This window comes from Odontomachus brunneus, unplaced genomic scaffold, assembly GCF_010583005.1.
Source record: "Odontomachus brunneus isolate Ranch 3 - 2012 unplaced genomic scaffold, Obru_v1 Obru_scaffold_035, whole genome shotgun sequence".
NCBI lineage: Eukaryota > Metazoa > Arthropoda > Insecta > Hymenoptera > Formicidae > Odontomachus > Odontomachus brunneus.
In genome coordinates, this window is record NW_022639485.1 from 64749 (window position 1) to 87372 (window position 22624).

The 22624-nt window shown below is 42.6% G+C and overlaps 1 protein-coding gene across 5 annotated transcripts in view; it reads left to right on the top strand.

Annotated features, from left to right (window-relative positions):
* LOC116843689 overlaps positions 1 to 22624 on the top strand; it is a 123005-nt gene that overhangs the window by 29431 nt on the left and 70950 nt on the right. For 2 of the 5 annotated variants that reach the window (XM_032814322.1, XM_032814327.1), the window contains exon 1: positions 14465 to 14789. The exons of the other annotated variants lie outside the window; for them this stretch is intronic. The gene's annotated coding sequence lies outside the window, so the exon portion shown is untranslated. Of the gene's footprint in view, positions 1 to 14464; positions 14790 to 22624 lie in introns of those variants that run through there. 5 annotated transcript variants of the gene reach the window in all.

A 22624-nucleotide genomic window follows, 5' to 3' on the forward strand; every position in this document is an offset into this window, starting at 1 on the left:
GAGTAAAAAAGGGACACAATACCGCGATCGCGCTTTTCCCTCTTGTTATCTGCAATAGTTATGTCTTTTTGAGGTAAAACGAGTCTTGCCGCAACAATGAAACTTGTCAAGGGATCCGTTGATGCGTCTGCATCGTCAGGAACATTTCGTTCTCCGTTCTTGTCGCCGCGACGTTGGGAAAAAAGTAGTAACGACTAGTAGAAGAGTTTCCAGGTTCCTTTCACTAGATAATTAACTTTGATGGAAAGAGTGAAGAGATGGTAGAAGTAGATTGATTGTATCCTGGTGTAGAGTTTTCTGCTTTGAAATCGCCACTGTGTACGTATGTGTTTGAAATTGCAAGTATCCAGATAATATTTTATCTTTATTGAGTAAATAAAGGAAGGAATCTTAGAAAAAGAGGAAAAAATATTTAACTGTCGATATTCATATATGTTAGGAATGTAAACATTTTAGGAATACAAAATACAAGTAGATACAATATTTACGATGATACAAATCTAAAATAATCTAATAAAGATTAATGGGTAAATGCGATTAATACATAAGCAAGACTGCAAATTTTTTTTATTATAATCTCTTTATTATTTATTCTTTTCGTTGGGGGGCGCTAGAAATATTCATATATTAAATATATATCTCGAGACATAATCTTGAGATATATATCTGGAAATATGTAATTTATCGTTGTGTTTACACATCCCGAAAAGCTATATTTTAGCTTTCCAATGCGGCATCCTGCTCTTGGCTGCACCGTCACGGCACTCCAGGTGCTAACTTGTTGCAGTGACACATGTAGAAAGGACATGATCAAATAAAAAAACATGTATTAATTAACGCGATGTCACAAAGAGTCCGATAAAATATTTCAAAATCTAACGAGATATTTCGCGTAAAATTCAGCACTCGGTTACCAAAAAAAGAATACACGACGTGTGACAAAATCAAAACAATCGGCAAGAAAAGTAAACATATCCCTTCCCATCGACCGCCAACCGTCGTTATCAATGTGTGTGTATGAATGCCGAGTGTTCACGCAATCAAAACACTACGGACTTCCACGGCAGTTAGACCTACCTTGTCGCGTCGCGTGTTTCCCGAGTGTTTCCATATTACGTGTCGGGTATAACGCATATTACGAACTACGTATATCACCACGTTATTCAGCATTCTCTCGAGTAATTAAAATAATTCGTTGGTCCTTGAAATACTCAATCAAGCTCTCGTCGGTGTCGCGTTGTTTAACACGTATTTTTGGTCGGATCGTATCCACGCGAGTGTCAGTGTCAGTGCCATGACGGAGCAGGTTGGACAGCCAGCATGGAGGGCGCAGGACGCGGGCAGCGATACACATGTATTTCGAGGTATGTCGAAATATTTATTACACAGGAGATTTCCGTTTTAAGCGGACGTTTGACGAATTTATCGTGAATAAAGAGATAGGAGAATCGACATTTAGAGTCTGCTGTTATTTAGTGAGTATAATTCCATATATTTTCAATTACTTATCTCGATCTGTATTCTGTATATATATGTTATGCGACTAAAAGCTTTATTGATCCAAGCAGCTGAATAACGGTCTGTGTATATGAACATGTGATTAATTATGTTCTAAGTCAAGGATTGTGAATCAACTTCTCCACTAGACTTACAAGTAAACCTACCCAAAAGGTACACTCCGATTTCTTTCTAAGAATCTAATTTGGCACAAATATAGAAGTACAACAAATATTTAGGTTATATTTTTTCATTTTGGCCTACTTTGAGTTTCACAGATAGTTTAAAGCTTTTTAATGTTCTCACTCCCATCATCAACAAAAATGTATAAGAAATAAAATTGAATACACGATATAGTTAAATAATTTTAACAAAATCGGCATAACTGGGACACGAACCATTCTAAATTTCTTTAGCCGAGATTCCAACCGAAATATTTAAGGTCTGTGCTAAATTAGTCAAAAATGATTCGAATCTCGATCAAACCGAGAATTATTTGTATAAATATTTTTTTTTCAACTTTTTACATGTTTTGTTTAAACATATAAACATTGTTTTATTTTATTATTTATACAAATAATTTTACACATTGACCTCATATTCATGATCAGCAAATCAAAAACGCCTATATCTTGTATTCAATTTTATTTCTTATGCATTTTTATTGCACTTGATAATAGAAATGAAAATATTAAAAGGCTATAAACTGGTCACGAAACTCAAAGTGGGCCAAAATAAAAAAATATGACCTAAATATTTTTTGTACTTCCACATTTGCCGAATTAGAAACAAATCGGAGTATAACTTTTGGGTAGGTTTACTTGTTAGAATCTAATGTAAATCTCGCAAGTGCCGACTTTAATATCTAATGATGTTCCTTGAGTCGTTAATCCAATTTTGTTAGCCTGTCAACGTCTGCTTTTTGTCAGTTAGGTAATATACGCTAGAAAGAATACTTGAAAATGCATTCATTTGTGTAATATAAAGTTAATTTTTGTGAAATGAAGTTTATTCTGTAGAAATATTTCTACGAAATAAAGTTTATTTCTGTGAATAAACTTTATATGTCGCAAATAAATTTTCAAGTATTTTTTCTCCGTGTATGACATACGTATTTTGTACAAGGCCGCGTGTCACGCGTGTCAAGGGAAACATCGTGCTCGCTGGGGCCGATTAATGAAGTAACCGTGATCGACGTGTCGCGAATTCGCGCGCGAAAACTCAGGAGCCCGAGTTTTACAGCAAATTACCGATGCTCATTTGAACGCGTCCTGCACCTTTCAGTCAACCCCCGCCGACGACCCCCCGCGTTCGCATACTTACATGAAAGAGAACGCACGCGCGACTAACTGTCGGTAAAAAAAAGAGAAAGAGAGAGAAAGAGAAAAAAGAGAACAGTCGAAGGTGCAGTCGAGTATATGAGGCCGCAGGCGCGTTCTAGGGTCGTCACACGAGGGACGGCACGCCGCAAAAGATCCCGATGAAATAAATATGCGAGGGTGCCTGGCGGCACCCAAAGACTCACCCTTCTCGCGCGTTACGACGCATTTGACGTTGTCGTTCAACAGAGCCCCTCTCTCACTCTTTCTCTCTCAATCTCTCCCCTTCTCTCTCTTTCGCTGAGCATACTTCAATGACGAACCGCATAAACTGCATAAATGAAGGTATAATTGTCGCGACTTCTTTACGGGACGTTGTTATATGAACATATGTTATAATGAACGATGAAAATTAGTCAATCTTGTCATACGTAAAATCCTAAATAATCTCATCGATCAGTGAAATCAGTTGTCAATCAAATTTTGATGTGTCTGATTGTGTATTAATTAATAATTCACTTCATCAGTCGGCGAAATTATATGTGATTATGTATATGACGATTGGTTAATTTTAATTATTGACTCGCGCATTATTTCGGTCATCAAGAGAATCTCTTAATTGATCGGTGTGCAATACACTGGAGACAATAACGAATTTTACACAGTGCTTCTCGCGTCTCATTGTACCAACACTATTAGATGAAAAAAATTTGTTCTAAAAACACGTGATACACGGCTACATCAACACGGGGTGGAGGAAGGGAAAGAGCGTGTTTGGCATCTCGTAATGTTCGGTTTACACATTCTGCCAGACGGGTCCCCGACTTTCATATATGCCATATGCACACGCGCCCAAGTACCTGGAGACCGAGTGGCGGTCGAGTACGCGTTGACCCATCCGAGTCCAGCGCACAGTCAGGTTACTCGGCCGAGACTCGACCCGGCTGGTAGCGTGTGTGTAAAACGACATGAGGTGCCGAGGTGCGTGCTCCCTACGTCGTCGTTGCTGAGCCGGCGTAGGAGGAGCTCGAAAAACTCTCGGGCGGCATTTTTTTGCACTCTCTCTTCCGGCACGCTCGGCCAAGCGCGACTGAACGAACGAACGAACGCAGCGCGGAGTCCGAGCGTGGTTCGCTAACGAGCCGTGAAATGAATCATACATTGTTCTCTGGCCCGCGCGTCGTACGCGCGTTCACACGTGTGCCCGAAATCGAGAGGGGCGAGAGAGAGGGGGCAAGGAAGGGAGCGAGAGACCGGAGAGGAGAGTTGTGGAAGGAAAGCGGCTCGATTGCCCGTGAAATTCGCAACTGCAGCGAAGTTCTCTCGACCGAGAGCGGCCTTCGCGATCGCTACGTGCACCTTCTCTCGGGAGGTGGAGGTGCATCGTCAGGGTGCATTCGGTATATCCTTCGAACGTCCTGATTTTTGATGTCAATGCACTGAGAGAAAATTTGTTTGCGAAATATAAAATTTATTCACAGAAATAAACCTTACTTCACAGAAATATACTCTACTTCACAGAAATAAATTTTCAAATATTTTCTTCTCAATATATGTCAAGGGGCGACTATAATTTTCCGAATATTTTCAGAAATATTCTCAGCATACTGAAAAAAAATACTTGAAAATTTATCTGTTAGATATAAAGTTTATTCGTAGAAAAACTTTGTTTTTTATAGAAAAATTTTATATTCTATAAATAAATTTTCGAATATCTTTTTTTCAATGTGTGTGTCGGGAGCGGACGACTTAGTACGATTTTTCTGATATTTTTAAGAATATTTAAATTACACACTGAGAAAAAAATACTTGGAAATTTATTTGTAAGTATAAAATTTATTCATAAAAATAAATTCTATATCCCATAAAGAAATTTTCAAGTATTATTTCCGTGAAAGAAACTTTATTTCACACTTTATTTGAAATAAACGTTATATATTTCATGAGTAAATTTTCAAGTATTTTTTTTCTCAGTGCAACATTCGAAGTAATTAGTTTTGCCAAGCAGTGAGTCCCGCTCTTTGCGAATTTTTCATTCCGCTACTTGTCACTTTTTCCGAGCGAGTTGAGCGATATCGCGGAAGTAGACGTGAAACATTCGTTAACGTTAAATATTTGACGTCGTCCTATTTAGGCGGGCGCGTATGTAAGGCAATGTGTTCACTATAAATAAGAAAAATCGAGTTTCCTGCCGGCGTTCTGATTTTCGGCGCACGCTGCGGAAGTGCTGCTCCAGTTGCTCCACCCACGCGACCTAAACATCGGAAGTCGCGCTTAATACTTTATCGACCCCATCGGTGGCTTTCTCGATAAAATATGGGCGCATGAAGTGTTCAGAGTGTTCCGTTCCAGCGGCATAATGAGCGTCATACATATTCGATCGTACCGAGACAAAATCGTTTCCCGTGTTAATATATCGGGCAGTGAAAAAGAGTACGTTCTTCGGTTGATGGACAGGACGCGCGAATCGTCTGTGTGATTTCTTCTCCTTTCGAAATTCGAAAAATGTCACCTCCCGCGGTGCGCAATTTTTTCTCCGAGAACCGGCCGTGAAATCGGGAATTTCGGGAGATTTTTGCGGGACCCGCTGAATTATGATGTCATTAAAATCTCGTCGTGAAGCTCTCTTGGATGCGACTGTGCTTTTTTTTCCTTTTTTTCCGTGTCCGTGTCCGTGTCCGTGTCTCAGGACCGCGCGTCGTGGGTGTGCCTGTCGACGTTTAAGCGACACCGGGTATTTCCGGTTTTCGCGTTCTTCGCGGTTATATGTTGGCCGAACCTGGTCACGGATAATTCGTGAGAAAGCCTCGACTGAATCGTTTGCGGGGACACGTACTTTTTGCTCCAAACCGTATGGTCGTTTTCGCAACGTGGCGTAATGCAAAATCACAATATCTTGCGCGCCAAAACTTAACCATTGGAATAAGTAAAAACATCTACTTAGAGAAAATATTGTAGTAAGAATTACAATAAAATTTTTCTCGTAATCTTGAACCATACAGAATTTATGACCAAAATTATTATATGTTTGTATAAAAATGTTACGTGTGTTTACTTTCTATTACGAAATTATTCTAATTATTTGAATGTTTTCCGCAGTATATTTAGTAGAGAAAAGAAAAAGATAGATCGTCATTTACTATTTTTGTAATAATTTACAATGTTAGTAACGTTACAATGTTAGTAACTTATATTACAATTAATATACTCTAGTTTTACAAGAAACGTTAAAATAAAATATAATCTTAACGTAATTTTTATTATAATATTTTCTCCTCTTCTGTGTTATTTTGCGTAATTGGAAAAATAGCACAAAGATATCGCCGATGTAAAAACACTGATTGGACCCCTTGTGTTGGAATCTTACCTCCCAAATATTGAGAAAAAATGGTATTATTAACTATAATTACATAGAAAAATAATTATTATAAATTATGGTCAAAAAAGGAAACTATTTTTTAAATTAAGTTCTATTGTAATTTTGGTGGTAAAAATTCTACATGCATTATTACTACCATTTTATTACAAAAAATACAGTTAGAACCAAAAGTAACTACAATTTTAGTTAAGTCAATTATTTAGCCTTCAGTGCATATTTTATTATTTATGAGTCAAGATGAGAGAGTGTTTTTGACATTACATACTCGACAAATTGTCAAATTTACTATTTCCATAATGTAATTTACACATTACAGTGTCAGTGCACTCCAGCTTTGCAAGAAACATCGTAAAGTGAAATATAATCCTATTAATTTCTATTACAATATTTTCTCCGCGAACAATAATGTGTTATTAACTGGACAAATGGCACAAAAATATAGTCGATATAAAAACATCGATTAACCTCTTGCGTTGGCTGCCATCATTCTATTGTTCAGCAGCCAAAATTGTCCAATGTGAACTTTTATTCTCTCCGAACGTGAGCTTCGATGAAAATGTGACTTACGCGAATGTCAACTAAAAATGCCAACGCAAAGGATTGCAAAATTAATTTATTTCCAAGTTGGTCCTTTTTCCGCCGCGTATGGCGTAATTCCGATATGGCAATAATATCGTGTTGTGACCAATAAAATACGTGCTTTTGAAATACTTGCGCTCTATGCCAGCGTATCGCATCGTGATACAATCGCAGGGTGATCGCGCGGTGCGCCAGGGACGCATCTGCATTAATTAGCGAACGTTTAATGTTTAACGAGAGCGCCGCCACGTCACGCTAACGCGGTGATCGTTGCGAGAGAATTCGTATCGCGTCGTGAAATCTCGCGTACGGTTGTCGACGTAGCGGGCATAAATCGGGAATTAGGTTCGCGAAGCTATTCGCGTCGCACTGTCGACTACGGTGAAATCGCTCGGCTCGGCCCGCGCGGTTATCGACATCTCGTGTCGCAGGTACGCGATTCCGCGAGTCGCCGTCGCGGGATTCTGCAGAAATTTTGCGCTCGAGGAGAAGCCGCCTAGGCCAGATTATTCCGTTATCGGGGGAGAAATCGGCAAATCGACCGATACCGTCCGGCACGGCATGCGTCGGGATTACCGCGTGCACTTTACGGAAATAAAGCGCACGTTGTTGCGATATCGAGGTTCGGTGACACATCCGATAATACCGGACCGAGAGCGAACGTCGGGATTCTTGAGAAGCCGTTCGTAAATCGCGATAATACCTTGCGCTCTTTAATAACGACGTAGCAACAAGCTACGTTACGTGGAACAGGAAGGGTACTCGGTGTCGATGATGAAAGCTAATCTTTGATATCTGATTATTCACGACTCTTTTAAATCGCCGTTTCCCGAACGATGAGTTAATATGTTTGAGAGAATTGCAATTCTTTTGCCATGAGGCCATGACAGTTGACCTACTACTACGTACCCGACTAGAAATTTATCCTATTCTCCTGGTCAGGTTGATTCCAATCGGTTAAGTGATTTGTATAGGGTGATGTTATCGCAGATTCTAAGAATTCTTCAATAAGAATAGAATAGAGTTTATTATACTCTTTCTAGGATATCCTATTAGAGCAATATACAAGTAATAATATTAGTGCACTGAAAAAAATAAAAATTTATTTGTGAGATATAAAGTTCAATTCTATATAATAAATTTTTTTCTGCAAAGAGAAACTTTACATCCCACAAATGAGTTTTCAAATATTATTTTCTCAGTATGGCTTATCAGGACTCCATACCACACACAGAAAAATATGTACTGTTCAAGTACTGTTCAAGTAAATGTTACTTGTTTCAAATATTGTATTTTATTGTATAAGTTCACATGTATTCATGAATTTCTCATATATAAGTTCATCATAAATATCAAATTTTTTCAAAATTCATTCTGAATTCTAACAAGTATATCATTTTAAAATTAAAATAAAATTAAAAGAAAAATTTGCTGGTTTGCTTATTACATAGATTAGAATTAACGTTTCCTTTGATAAAGTTTTGTAATATTCTTGTAAAGAGAATATATTTATCTTTTGAGTACGTGATAATGAGCTTTTTTAAAATTTCTGATGAGTATATATGAACATTATTACTAAGAAAGTATTCTTTGAAGATATCTTAAAAGAAGGAAAGGAAAACTGACTAATCGCTTTTCTTAGCAGTGGAATGATATTTTTTTAAGGTGTGCAATACCTTGTATAAACCAGATAGTTGATTGGAATCAACCTGATAGAGACCGTGGTATAAATTTCTAGTCAGATAATAAGCCTTTAAATAAGTTCATCTTGTCTCCTCGTCTATATATCATACTTTGTCTATATATCATATTTTATTTATAATTATATAATATAATATAAAATTTAATGTGTATAACATAATACTGTAACACATTTGGGATGCTTATTACGAGCGTATTAAAATAGCTATTGCATACAAATCGATATAACAGAGCCGGTACTTGCGCACATAAAAATGATCGATCGATCGGGAGCGTCCGGTCGCTCGAGGTATTTCCGACTCGCGACGAGCACGTCGATTTCGACCGCGGACCTCGTGGGTTTGCAACGTGTCTCCTCTTAATCCGCCTAATGAGGAAAGGCACAGAAAAGTAGCGGAAAAAGCTAGGAAAAAACCTCAGGCCGGCGTCGGTGATTTCCGGAACGATATAATCACGCCGCGCGCGCATTATCCGCAGAAAAGCTGGCGCAGCATCCGCGCGCTGGACGCCAGCCAGGATAAATATCAATTTTACGATGTCTACGGTACGGATACACCGGCGTTTGCTCGGCCAAATCCGCGTGTTGCTGGCGAGCCCCGAAATTGCGAAGCCCGAGTTCGATTTATCACTCGGCGATCCTCGAACGAGTCACGTTTAACTCCGGAGCTCTCTGTAGTCGCTCCGCTGTCGATGAATGGCGCTCTGCGGTCTTTCGGACCTCATACCGTCCCCCCTTATGCCTGTCCAGCTGCTTTCATTTCTGTGGATGAATAAATTTTAATCCGCAAAAAGAGACCGCAGTTCGGTCAATGACGTTGCGCGCGCGTTCAGTTTTTCGTTGCATATTCACGAGTCACAAAAGCCGCGAAAAAGTCGCGACGGAGTTCTCTGTTTTTGTAATTATCAGACAAGTACTTTACGAATATTATCAAAGTTGTTTGCTCTGAAGAAAACACGGCATTTTTTCCATGGAAACATACCGCGAAAATATCACGGACTTTATCACAGAAGTTTCTTTATTTTGTATTTAGAGCGGCAAAAGCTCTCCGTTGTCTCTCTAAAGCCCGTATTAATAGTTGTGAAACAACTAACATGAAATTTGTCTCATGTAAAACATTCAGATTGTTATTCAGAGTTGGATCCAAATTTTCCAAATATATCACATGACATATGTGACATATTTGCAGTCGCGACTCAACTGGAAAAACTCCCATCTAACTCTGAACTCAGATCTGAGTATCCCGTTTGAAATAAGTTTCAAGTAACAATTGGTAATACAATCTAAGTATCCACTATCTCTTTTTATCTCTCTGTCACTCTATTTCTCTATGTTTTTTTTTTCATAATTATTATTTATCTTCGAAACAGTATCTTACAAATTTCGGTTTGGTTGCGATTCAACGGGAGGAACTCTCATACAATTCTAAACTCAGAGTTGAGTTCAGAGTTAGATGTGGATCTTTCAAAAACGGCGACGTTTATTGGCCGATGTGAAACGCGGATGTGTTGTCTGAATGTGCGTCTAAAACTCGAGTTTTCGCTAGCACTGCGTTGTAGAATTTCTCTTCCATTTCGCGACTAACCGTATCCTTTACAGACGCAAACGCGAGCTAGATACGCGCGTGCGTTGCCTCCCGGTGGCGTCCGTTGCACGCGCGGCTTTACGACCCTCGTAAAAGCCGCTTGATGGCGATGGAATTTTTTCCCTTTTTTTCTTCTATCTTTTTTTTCACGATGAAAAGTAGAGTTTTATACGGACAAATACTAGTCGCTGGAGAGAGACAGAGACAAAGAGAAAGGGAGAAAGGGCACATTGAATAATAGCGTGTGCGGCGAAATAAATTTCATCGCGATGCTTGATTTCGAGGATAGCCGACTCGCTCGCAACGTTATTGTCGCGAATTCGCAGCTATTACGCGTTTGATAGGTGGAGTGGAGTCACAACAGTGACGATCGGTGCAGTTTGGCTGAAATAATCGACCGCTTCCTACATGAAAATCGTATCGCGATCATTACGTAATTACAAGGTAATTACGTATTCAGTAGTCGCGCTGTCGCGAACTCGTATATTAGCTTATCAGCGGTATGAGACGCGTAATCATTATCCGTGCGTATAATTGAACGCGCAAATAATTCATCGGAACGGCCCCCTCTCGTTGGTTTTCGCAATGCAAGAACAAACGTCACAGCCAAATCCGTTCAATTCCGGTTTGATTTCTACGTAACGCGATTTTTGTCCAGCAAATCCATGATAAACGCCGCCGCAGCGAACTTTTCGATAAGGAGAGAGAAAGAGCGAGGTGAAGAGAGGCATCCACACGAGAAACGCGCGCGTGCCGTTGTGAAGGCTTAATCGTTTTTTCCGTATAAGTGAATTTTAATGGAACTCGATAGTATTACGTCGAATCTCCGACGAGCGTAATCGCTTTTGCGACGTGCTCCGATAATGCCGTCCGCGCGCGCCCGCGCTTTAACTAGCCCGAGTCCATTATCGGTTGCGCCACTCTTCGTTATTAGATAAAAAAATTAATGGTCGATCAATCACGCGCAATTTCAGAAGTGGCGGTGGCGCGAGCAGCCGTTGCCGGGGTATATAGGTGCGTTTTTATCTTTATTTTTTATGGGAAGGCTCACCGTGAACTGAAAGGATACCTATACTTGTATATCTGGCGCGATTTCTCCCGCCACGTCGAACTGTCAGTCGTGATCGATTAATTTATCAGCGCGCGTGACCGACTCGGTCAAACATCGAAGACCGATATTAACAGTCGTTATTTGAAACTTGCTTCGAGTTACCAAAATTTGAAGATAGACGTGAACTGTTCAATCGAGTCGCAATTGAAATGCAATGTCACATATATTATGCAATACAAATGAAAAATTCACATCTAACTCTAAATTCAAGTCTGAGATCTGTATTAATAGTCGTTACTTGAAACTTGTCTCAGGTGAGATACTCAGATTTGAATTTAGATCTAGATGTGAGTTTTTCAGCTAAATTGCGATTATAAATTTGTACTGTCGTATATATTATATAACTCGAATAAACAACTCAAATCTAATTCTAAATTTAGATCTGAGTATATCTCACGTGAGACAAGTTTCAAGTAACGACTATTAATGTAGGTCGCAGGTCCGTATTAATAGTCGTTTCTTAAAACTTGTCTCAAATGAGATACTCAGATCTGAATTTTGAGTTGGATTTGAGTTTTTTTATTCGTCTATATTATATTATTCAAATAAGAAGCTCAAATCTTACTTCAAATTTAAATCTGAGTATCTCATTTGAGACGAGCTTTAAAAAACGATTACTAATATGGGCGAAAATGTTCTTCTTAAAAACCATTGTTCTCTCATGACGGGTAAATAGAGTTGATGCGAAAATTAAGATTCCTAATTAAGCCATCATACTTAAGAAAAATATAATTTTATTCTTTGCGGGAAATCCTCTTTTATGCACTGGCAGAAAAATATCTAAATACAAAAAATATTTATTTGGTAATAACGTATTTATTCACGTAAAACGAGAACTGCAAGGACGGTTGTTTGGTTTCAGACGCAGAATTTTGCTCTAGAAGTGTGCGCCCATCTAATAGCGTTACGTATATTGTACACTTCCTGATGGAATAATGCGCACGGTACGCGAATTATCGTGGCATAACGATGTGCCTAATTAATGCACTCGATGCAGGAATTCCCGACGCAATGCGTTTCGAACATATAAAGCTGTTCGTGCGGTGCGATGGGATGCGCATTCAAGTCTGATAATTAGATCGATACTCACCGAGGGGATTACGGGAGCTCAATGATGAGTTCGGTATCTGAAGAATCATTAACGTTTCACGGATTTCTCTGTAAATAATCCCGATCAATAATTACTCGCTGTTCTAAAGACCTGGAGATACGCGATTCCAAAGCAACGTGATCCAACGGAGCGCAAATGAAAACGTCAGTGATATCGACACTCCGTCGTTTAAGTAACACGATCCTCATGATCCTCGCGCGTTCACCAGGCTTCACGAATCGTGTTCCCTCGCGTACCATTTAGCACCCTTGCACCCTTTTGCGCAAAATATCGCGAAATCCATGGACGGCCAGCAGCTCTCACTGTCCTCGCGCGTCGAGGAGCCGCTCCGCCTCGATTTTCCGCTTCATCGAGACATCGCCAACGCAACCCGGCCGTATGCTAATCGAGTGCATGACGGGAGTGCCTGAACGCGCGGTGGCCACCCTCCGAAGAAGAAGGGCAGGCGACATCGGTCGGCCGAGGGGAAGTCCGGATGATCCCGAGTGACATCGCGCGCCCGTGCGAGACAAGGGCGGCGCGATTTCATGCTGCTCCTTTTTTTTCGGTGCTGACGGCGATTACGCACACGCGTCACCCGGACGAACGTTGGCGAACGTGACCGCGTGAAATCGCGTGGGCGGCGCAGGATCTGTTGCCTGTTATTGTTGTAATCGAGGGGCGCGGGACCAAAGGGGTGCGGGTTGGGAGCTTCGGGCTTACGTATGGGCGAGCATTTCAAACGGCCATGTGTCTTGTGCGGTCGCTCGTGATTATTTTTGGGACGCGCTCGTCCCGGGAAGATGCGCCTCGTTAATTTTGTGAATATATTATTTGAGATAACCCACCGATAATACGTGCCAAACGAAAGAGAGAGAGAGAGAGAGAGGGGGGATTATATAAAAAAAAATTGTAAAAAAATGTTACATTTGCTTCTGACTTGGTAGAAATTTAATGCAGTTTTTGAATATTTACTGGACAGTTATGTCAACTTTGTTTAGTAATTGAAGAGGAATGTTACTTGAGTCTCACCAATATGTAACACTTTTTTTTATAGTTACTACTCATGAAAAATTTGAACTCATTTATTGAACGAGAACAGAACAAAAAATGGATAAAAATTCAATCGATTAATAATTGTCCGCCTATGAAATAGTCAGGTTTGCCTCGGTAGTATTTCATTTTTGTGCATAGTTTCTGATTGAAAAATTGTAATGCTAATAAGAATTATAACATAAATCTTTGACGTGTAATACGTATTTCCATGTATTTCTCCTTTCGTAATATCTTTCACAACCATCAAATGATACGTGTTCTTTTATCCATATTTGTAATTGACATCAAGTTCTAAGTTCTATCATGACAGTTTTCGTTTGTTCACACAATTGTTCACACAATTTAAAGCTCCTTCCTGACAATATCAATAAATATGTTGCAAATTTATTCACGATAGACACATTATAATACGTGCACATTAGAAAATTGAATTAATATTATTGATATCTTGGTCCATATATCATGCGATGAATTACTTCAATCGTTGAATAAAATTGCATTAAATTCTAGTCGAATTCCTACGCAGTATTTTTACAACTAACGAGAGTGCATTATTATACCAGACAAGAACTCTATTATGTCTACGCCAAACTGCACACATTCCTACCAGGGTGGTCCGATTTAACTCCAGGTCAGAAATTCTCGCGTCTCCTTCAAGCGTGCATGTTACACGCGCATTTGAAAAGAGACTGATGTTAATGACTCAGTCCTCAGTTTCTCTCTGTCTCATTTGTGTCCGAAAAATTTCAATTTCCCAAACACCGCCACCTAACGAGCCTGCACCACGCGGGGCAGAGCGCAAACGATGCAGCCGGTGTGTTCGCGAGCGTTTTTCTCGAGGCATTCGCGCCGTGGAATTTCACTCCATTCGACGCACGCGATCTCCCCCCTTCCCCGCGGGGGAAGTGCCTCAACTCCCTCGCGTGCTCCGTAAAAATCCGGTAATTCGCGGACAGGACTTTCCTCCCTCCCGGTGTCGATACTGCCTCGGGACGACGGATACTACGTCGGTCCTGTCTCACACGAGTGTATGTGTGCGTGTGTGCGTGCACGTGTATGCGTGTGCACGCGAGTGCGATAGCGCGGGGGCGTAGGCGCCCTTTCCCTACGGCCCTGTCAGTCGCCCACCCTCATCGCGGATAGCCGGCAGCGGCGTTCAGTCTCGCTGGAGCTACCGTCGTGGTGGGACGATTCGCTCCTCCACTCGCTCCCGTGCTCGTATCTGATTGTCGCGAACGTGATACGGTACAAACGAACGGATAACAACGCAGTGCGGGAGAAACTGAAGGAGAACCGTGACGCGCCCTCCCCCAATCCTCCCTCTCTGCCCTTGAGCGCGATCACGCGAACGGTCGTTTCACGTTGCGAACGTCCTTGTGACTCTGTTCTTGGTGGTGGTAGCAGCAGAACAGCAGCAGAAACAACAACATAGCGCTGGGAAACTGATGGGGGATGATGTTCGATGGAGAAAAAGGTACGATTTCGTGTATGATGAAAGGGTTGTTGAGGGGGTGGGGGTGGCCGACCACACGACCGCCCGATGTGTTGCGTCACGTCAAGGGTAGAGTGCGTGTAATGCGTCGGCGAAATGGGATACTCGCCTGTGAGACCCGGAGAGAAAGAGATAGGGCGAGAGAGATAGAGAAGTGGTAGGGATGAGAGAGAGAGAGAGAGAGAGAGGGGTTGAGATCGGGACGGTTGGGAACGCGGGGCGCGATTTGGAGTATTCATAAGGCTCCGGCATCGGCTTTGGATTGCGGCTGTACGACGAGTACCGAGGTGATCGAATCTCGGCGTAACTGTGCGACGTCCGACCGAGTCATCCCGAAATAATTCAACGTCCGTAGCTTGGAATCTTCCAAATATTTGCACGGCGAGGAATCCCGATTTTTTCAATTTCGCCCGACTGTCCGTCTGTCTCGAGATCGAAAAACCGAGAAATTCCGAATCCTCGGAATCCGGATATTTTCTTTTTGATATACATATTCGAGGTGTATTGAATATTTTGGAGAATGTTAACTTAGCGAAATAGCAACACACGCGAAAATCAAAATCGAAGAATCTGCGGACGACTTAAGATTTCAGCTCGAACGTTTCGGCACGTTTCTACAATAAGCTATCAGTCATAAGTCATAGGCAAGTTGACCAACCACAGTCGATTATTTTTTAAAATAGTCGACTGTGATTGGTCAATTTGCTTGCGACTTATGACTAATAGCTTATTGTAGAATGCGCTTTAGGTTTCATCATCATAAGCGATCATTGCTTCCTTACACAAGTCTCTCTCTTCTCGCTTCCCTTGCTGCGTTTCCACACCGGAACTTCGTTTTAGTTTACGCGAGATAATACATGGCGCGTAAAGTATTGCGTAATCCATGAAATCGCGCTATATATATATATATATATATATATATATATATATATATATATATATATATATATATATAAAATACATACACATACACACATGTATACGTACGCGCTGCTGCACTCGTTATCCTCATCGCGAAATATCACCATCGCGCACAGCGACGATTAATTCTCAAGAACACCACAATCCATCATTAACGTCATCACGTATGAGACTTGCCATGCTGCGTACGCCGAGTTCCGTGCACACCGCGGATCTCCATTCGCCATTATTTACCGTTATTACGTATAGAGCGAGTTGATATACGCGTCAGCGTCGCTAATCCGAGACTATTTGTCTACTTTCCCCGTGAGAGAGCGTATCTCGTCCGTGTGATCGGTCGTAATTCGAGGCAAGAGATTTCTGTCGTCGATACGATTCAGAGCGCGCAGGTCGGCGCATCGGTCGACGTAAGTCTCCTCGTAATTCCTCCGCGAATTTCTCCCGGCAATTTCTAAAAGAGACTCTCTTCCTCCTTCTTCCTCCGCTGCTGCCGCCGCTGCTTCTCGTGGCTATTACGTGGCTCGTGACCTCGCGCGGAAAAGCTCGACGAGAAAATAAGCGGACGAATGCATCTCCATGCTCTTCGAAATGCTGACGGTATTCGCGACTTTCGCCGACCGCGACGGCAAAGCACGGCGGAATACACGGCGGAAACGCGCATAGCGGTGTAACGCGTGTGTAACCTCGTTACAGCGCGCTTCCGGCGGCCGGATAGTCTGTTGGAAAGTTTAAGATAGCCTCTTCTCTTCGTCACGCCCGGGAACTTGGGGGAATTCATGCGCGCGTAACGTGATTACGTGCAATTGCGTGCGCGTTCGTCATTCGGCGAACGCGGAAACTGCCAGGTGGAATTTTTATTCATGCATGGGAAGAAAAGTTTCTGCTTGGATTAGCCAGATTTCTGGATGAAGCATGAACGAACCAGAAATATTCCGATCGAAGTTACTAGAATTCTATTCAGGCCAACAAGATTTCTGGTTAACTTTAACAGAATTTTGTTGATTTCGACCAGAAATTTCTGATCAGTTCATATTTCACCAGTACCTTAATCCAACCAAACATTTTTTTCCCGTGCACCAAATGTTTTCAACATTCTCCCGGATAAATCGTCGGTCGAAGTTACTAGAATTCTGCTCAGGCCAACAAGATTTCTGGTTAACTTTAACAGAATTTTGTTGATTTCGACCAGAAATTTCTGATCAGTTCATATTTCACCAGTACCTTAATCCAACCAAACATTTTTTTCCCGTGCACCAAATGTTTTCAACATTCTCCCGGATAAATCGTCGGTCGAAGTTACTAGAATTCTGCTCAGGCCAACAAGATTTCTGGTTAACTTTAACAGAATTTTGTTGATTTCGACCAGAAATTTCTGGTCAGTTCATATTTCACCAGTACCAAACATTTTTTTCCCGTGCACCAAATGTTTTCAACATACTCCCGGATACATCGTCAGAGAAATCAATACTGAAACATGACGTTACTTCAATACGAAACGGGACGTTAGTGCTCCTCGATAAATTGCGCTTGGAGCGTGCAAATTAATGGGGAACTCGATTTTGCACTCCGAACTGCAATCTAATCTAACGCAAGTTAACATACAGAACCACTATTCGGAACATTTGCCGAGTGAAACACAACTCGGACAATCTTGCGAGGCGACAGCAAACGTTCTCACGAGCGATTACGGTGTTTCGCGCGGTTTCCCCAGCCGTCACAATTCGACAACGCCCACAAATGAAACGCCGTAATATCCGAGTTTAATGATCCGACTCGAGGGCGAGACTTCCCTCCCTCCCCCTGCCGTGTCTTAAGCGCGGAAGATCGAAGGAGGGAGGAGGTTTTTCTCGGCTCGGGGTCGAGCGAGGTCGATGCGAGCGCACACAGTATACCGTTTGTTTGTTTCGAGAGGACGAGGGTTGTCGCGCGAAAGGAAATGGGGTGGCTGCGAAGTGCGGCCGTTTAATCGCCGCTACCCCGAACTTCGACTTCCATACCTCACGCTCGCGGGCGCGGCGGGGGTGCGGCGCCTTTAAGAGCGGAACACGCGTGAATTACAGCACTGCACTGCGGCGCTGCCGTAAACGGGGACGAAGAAGTTGCGTGGCGATCGACGCCCGTGGCCTTTTAAGAATATTGTTTCGGACGTGCGCCGCGTTCTCACTGAGAACCGCGCGAGAACGATGAAATCTCCGTCGTTGCGTGTCTTGCGGGGAAAATTTCTCACCTCGCAGTGGCGTCGGTCGATCAGGTCAGGGATATCGAGGGATAGAGTGCTATGCACGGAAAGAATATTACATATTGGATTGTGTAATAGCTAATTTCGGATATTTAGAAAAAATGAAACGATTATACCTTAACGTACCGTTGTAACTTTATGAAACAATGGGTGCTAAGGATGACAGATTGAGAATCGGTACATATATTGTCTCATCAAATTGTAACGACATAAAAATATAAATTCATTTTTTACCTGAGAAATTCGACATTACCTATCACACAACTCAACAATTTCTTTCTTTTTTTTTCTCTCTCTCTCTCTCTCTCATATCAATCCTTTTCGATTATACTATAATAATTTTTCTAGAAGCGCAGGAATAGGCTGTCAGTAAGGTCTATCTCGCTACTAGAATTCCACTACGTTTCGTTGGAAACATGAAATGAAGAGATAGTCGATCGTTGCAGAATGTCAAACTATTCCTTCTTTACAAAAATATTTTTATAGTAATCTTTATTATAGAAGTAAAATTCTTATTGTAATTGGAGCGTATATTTAAACGTTATTATATAGAGTATATGGACTTGCACAGAATTGTGTTATAGTTGAAACATCTCAACGTTATTAATTTTGCGTATTAACGTAGTTCTCGGGCGCGGTTAGATATTAGGAAATTGTTTCTAAGTGAGATATTAGGAGATTGTTTCTAAGTAAGGTACTATCTCTTGCGTCGGGCATTTAGAAAATAGTTAAAGGGATTTAGAACTTATGAAATCGCCGAATGCGCAATTATTGCTTTATGCTTTTTCTCTCTCTTTCTTGTTTTTAATGATCTAAATTACATAATAGAGACCGCGTTATTAGAATATCCAAATCATAGTTGCATTATTGCGTCTTCTAAAGGTCGTTAATAACTGAGCTCAGCAACTTCCATTTGAAACCATCCTTACGAAATACCGATCCTAAACGGTCCTTAAGCCAGAGATAATAAAAAATTTCCCAGCTCTAAGTAATAGAATACTTTAAGGCGGCGTATTCGTATTCGGCCTTCCAGACGCGTTCTACCCCGTCTCGTTCGCGAAAATCTCCGGTTTTTCTTCCTTTTCTTTCTGTTTCTTTCAAACGCTCTCTCCTGTCCGAGCTGATCGGTCGGCGGATACGTAACTAATTAAAAACCTTTACGATTTAATCCTGCGAAGAAAATCTTTCGACGGAGAACGAAAGAGAGATATCCTGCGGAGGGTTCCTTCAGGATCGAGTGGGCGGAAGGTTATCCCCCGAGGGATTCGAGGCCGTCTTCGAGAGTCCTCTCGAGAGCGGAAAGAGAGAAGGTTCGGGGGAGGGGGATTCACGATGGGATTCGTTCAGTGACCATAAAGGGCGCGTGATCGTCGGCTCCGGAAGTAGCCGGGAAAGCTCTTGGAAGGAACTCGACGTGGAAGTTCCTAGGCAGCCTATTTACGATTGTTTTATCGGAGGTGTCGATACCTTCGCCGATCGACGGGCACAATCGTGGGCGCTTCCGTTGCTTCGCAACGATAAGGACGAGGGCAAGAATGATCGGCGCTTCGCAAGGGTGCTGTTGAATGCAGGTTTTCGGGCAAATGGCTCGAGCCAACGCAATTTTCCTCGTCATTATTGAAACGAGCAACGTAACAACGTCGGGAGATCTTCGAATATTGCTCTGGCAAATTGTGGCGTTTGCTGTTCCGACAAATCGTGTCGATGATAAATAAAATCAATACAGAATTCACGCGGATTATTGTTTCTCGAGAGAGGGTTACTTCGACGTTATCTAATTGATTCCTTTGAGGAAGTTTTCTAGCTTAAAAGACTCGAGGAGAGGCGTCTCAGAGCGTCTGAAGATCTTCAGTAATTTCTGATAAATTGTAGCGTTTGTTCTGACAAATCCTGTATAAAAAAAAACAGAATTCACGGGAATTAGTTTGTTTCTCGGTGACTTTGATGTTATACTTCATTAATCCTTTTGAGAAAGCCTCTCGATTAAAAGACTCGAAGAGGAACATCTCGGAACGTCGAAAGATCTTCGGAAATTTCTGGTAAATTTGTTGTTCTAATAAATCGTGTAAGAAAGAAAAACACAAAATTCACGTAAATTAGTTTTTCGAGTGGGTGACTTCGGCATTATCTCATTGATATCGTTTTAGGAAATTCTCTCGTTTCATGAGGGTTTAAAAGGCTCGAAGAGAGAGCATTTCGGAGCATCGTCTGCTCTGCGCGCAAAGAAGCGACGCGCATTCCTCTCGTGAGACGAGGTTCGCGCGTTGATGGGCGCAAAAATGCGTCCCTTGCTCCCCGAGTAAAGAACGTTTTATTCGAAGACAGGGTTCTCGCGTTCCTCTAAAGCGTACACCAACGTCTGCTACTTCCTCGTGGGGGGAGCAGAAGGGGGGGAGAGGGAAACGCGCGACGGCACCTGACTCTTTTCACATAGTATCGGAGTACGAGTAGCGTTTCTCCGGAGCAATACACATCCTTCCGCGATCCGCGGCGATTATCCGGTGCGGGACGGTGCAATTTTTCTTCCCTTCTTTCTCTCCTCCGCGCTCTGCTCTTCTTTCCCCAGAGCGGAAACCTTACTCGACGTTTCCCGGGGCATGAGATAAAAACAAATCTTCCTCGAGTCTCGTACTCAGTGAAGGTGTTTTCCGTCTCTTATCCACCGTAAGTCCGTTTCGCCGACAAGGAGGGAGGGAGGCCACGTCGCACCGTCACGGTAGCACGTGGTGCCATCGGAAAGGATCTGATCCTGACGATTCCGATTGGTCGACCGTCGAGACAATAGTCGTGAGAGCGCGAAAGAGTGAGAATGGAGTTTCATTTCGAGGAAGGCGGATAATTCGCAGGTAGAACATGTGCGAGAGGGTTGACGGGGAGGCGACGAAGGGATGACGAAAGGGAGGCGATTGCTTCATCTTCGCCCGCGTCTCGGGGCTCTCGTGACGACGCGAATGTCGCGCGAGATATTGCACTAGACGTTTCAGCTATTTAAGCGAAATTGCAATTCCGCGAAATTTTACGGGAAGACTGAAAAAATCCGTCCGCGTATATTAATTCTTGCAACGCGGAATGCCGACCACAGCCAATTTCTGTCGCAGTAACTTTTTGAAGTGGTTTCCAGCGGACGGAGCGTTTACGAGCGTTTTCTCTTCTTTTCGCCGAGACTTGCTCGCTCAAAATCGCGTCTTCTCTCTGTCGGATATCTCGTAGACTAGTGCGCCTTCGCCTGGTTACACCCTGTGTACTAGTCTCTTGCGTTGTATCGCGTTTTCCAACAAATACTTGTTAGTTCAGCGAGAAGAGAAATGGACGCGAGACGTATAGAGACTGAAATTCAGTGAGCATTCGGCGAGATGCAGCTGTATCGAGTACCGCGAGAAAAATGGAGACAGCCTCGAGAAAGGATCGTTGGAAAAGGAAGAGAAAGGGTGAGAAGAGCAGAGCAGAGAGAGAGAGAGAGAGAGAGAGAGAGAGAAAGAGAGAGAGAGAGAGAGAGAGAGAGAGACAGACACAGGGGAAACGAGGAGTCAACAGGAAAAGTCCTCTGAAATTCCTACAAGGCGAAGAGACACGAGTACCGAGGCGAGGCATGTCGCGTCTCAGACCTCACCGTCGCTCGCCCACCCCTCGGACTTGCTCCGTTTCTCTCGAAGCCGGCCCCTCCTTTCCTCGCTTCTTTATAGTGCTGAGCTGTCGCGATTTACCGTACGAAAAGCCACCCCTCGGCGTATCCTTAATGCGGCAGCCAGGCACGCACGCCACGCCGTTCCTCCGCATTGCGTCTGTGTACTCGCACGTAGTACTCTTCAGCCCTCGCACGCGCACAAAACGTTTTTCCTGCGATGTAATCTCCGGACATAAGCAGAGTTCCACCTAAATAACAACACCCGAGAATCCTTTTCCTATTTTCATTTTCTCCCTTTTTTTTTTCCTTTTTTTTCCTATCAATTTGAAGCGAGCTTCTGCTTTGGATGCTAATGAGAACCGGTTTTTTGCGACCTTTAAATTTTTCAATAGTACGTGCATCGTCGTAATTAACAGTCTCGTAATTAATATTCCACGCGCTGTCGCAACGAGTTTCGAAGTTCGGCCCCGTTGTCATCCGGACCCGAATTAAAAATTCGCCGCACAGGGACGAACTTTCCCCCGCATTTTCTAGAATCCTACGTAAACATCGACTTTTCGCGACTCATGAGCACTGCCTCTCTTTCTCTTTTCTGCGTTGCTGAGAAAATCGCACAATGTGAAGTTTCGCGCTCGAAAACGAGATAATACGTCGGCGAGAGAAGCCGTAAAAACTTTCGAGCACCGCCGCCACGTTCTTATCCTCTCTCTCTCTCTCTCCCTCTCTTTAAAAATTCTCTTTCTCTCTGCGCGCTCGCATTCTTCGTGCATTCGAATTTCTTCAGCGCTCCTCGTTTCCCGTCGTTTTATCGCCGTCGCACGTTTTATTTTTCATATCCGCGGCGTTTTCCGCGCTGAGAAAATATCGCGCGCGCGACGTCAGCGGAGCGTTAGCGATAAGTCTCGATTTTCTTTTCTCCCCCTGCCATCCCCCTACCTTTCCGCTACTCGCTATGCGGCGCGATGACGCTTTTCACGGCGTTCTCCCCCCCGGAGAGGCAACGAAAATGCCGCTTGCAATATTCCCGTAATG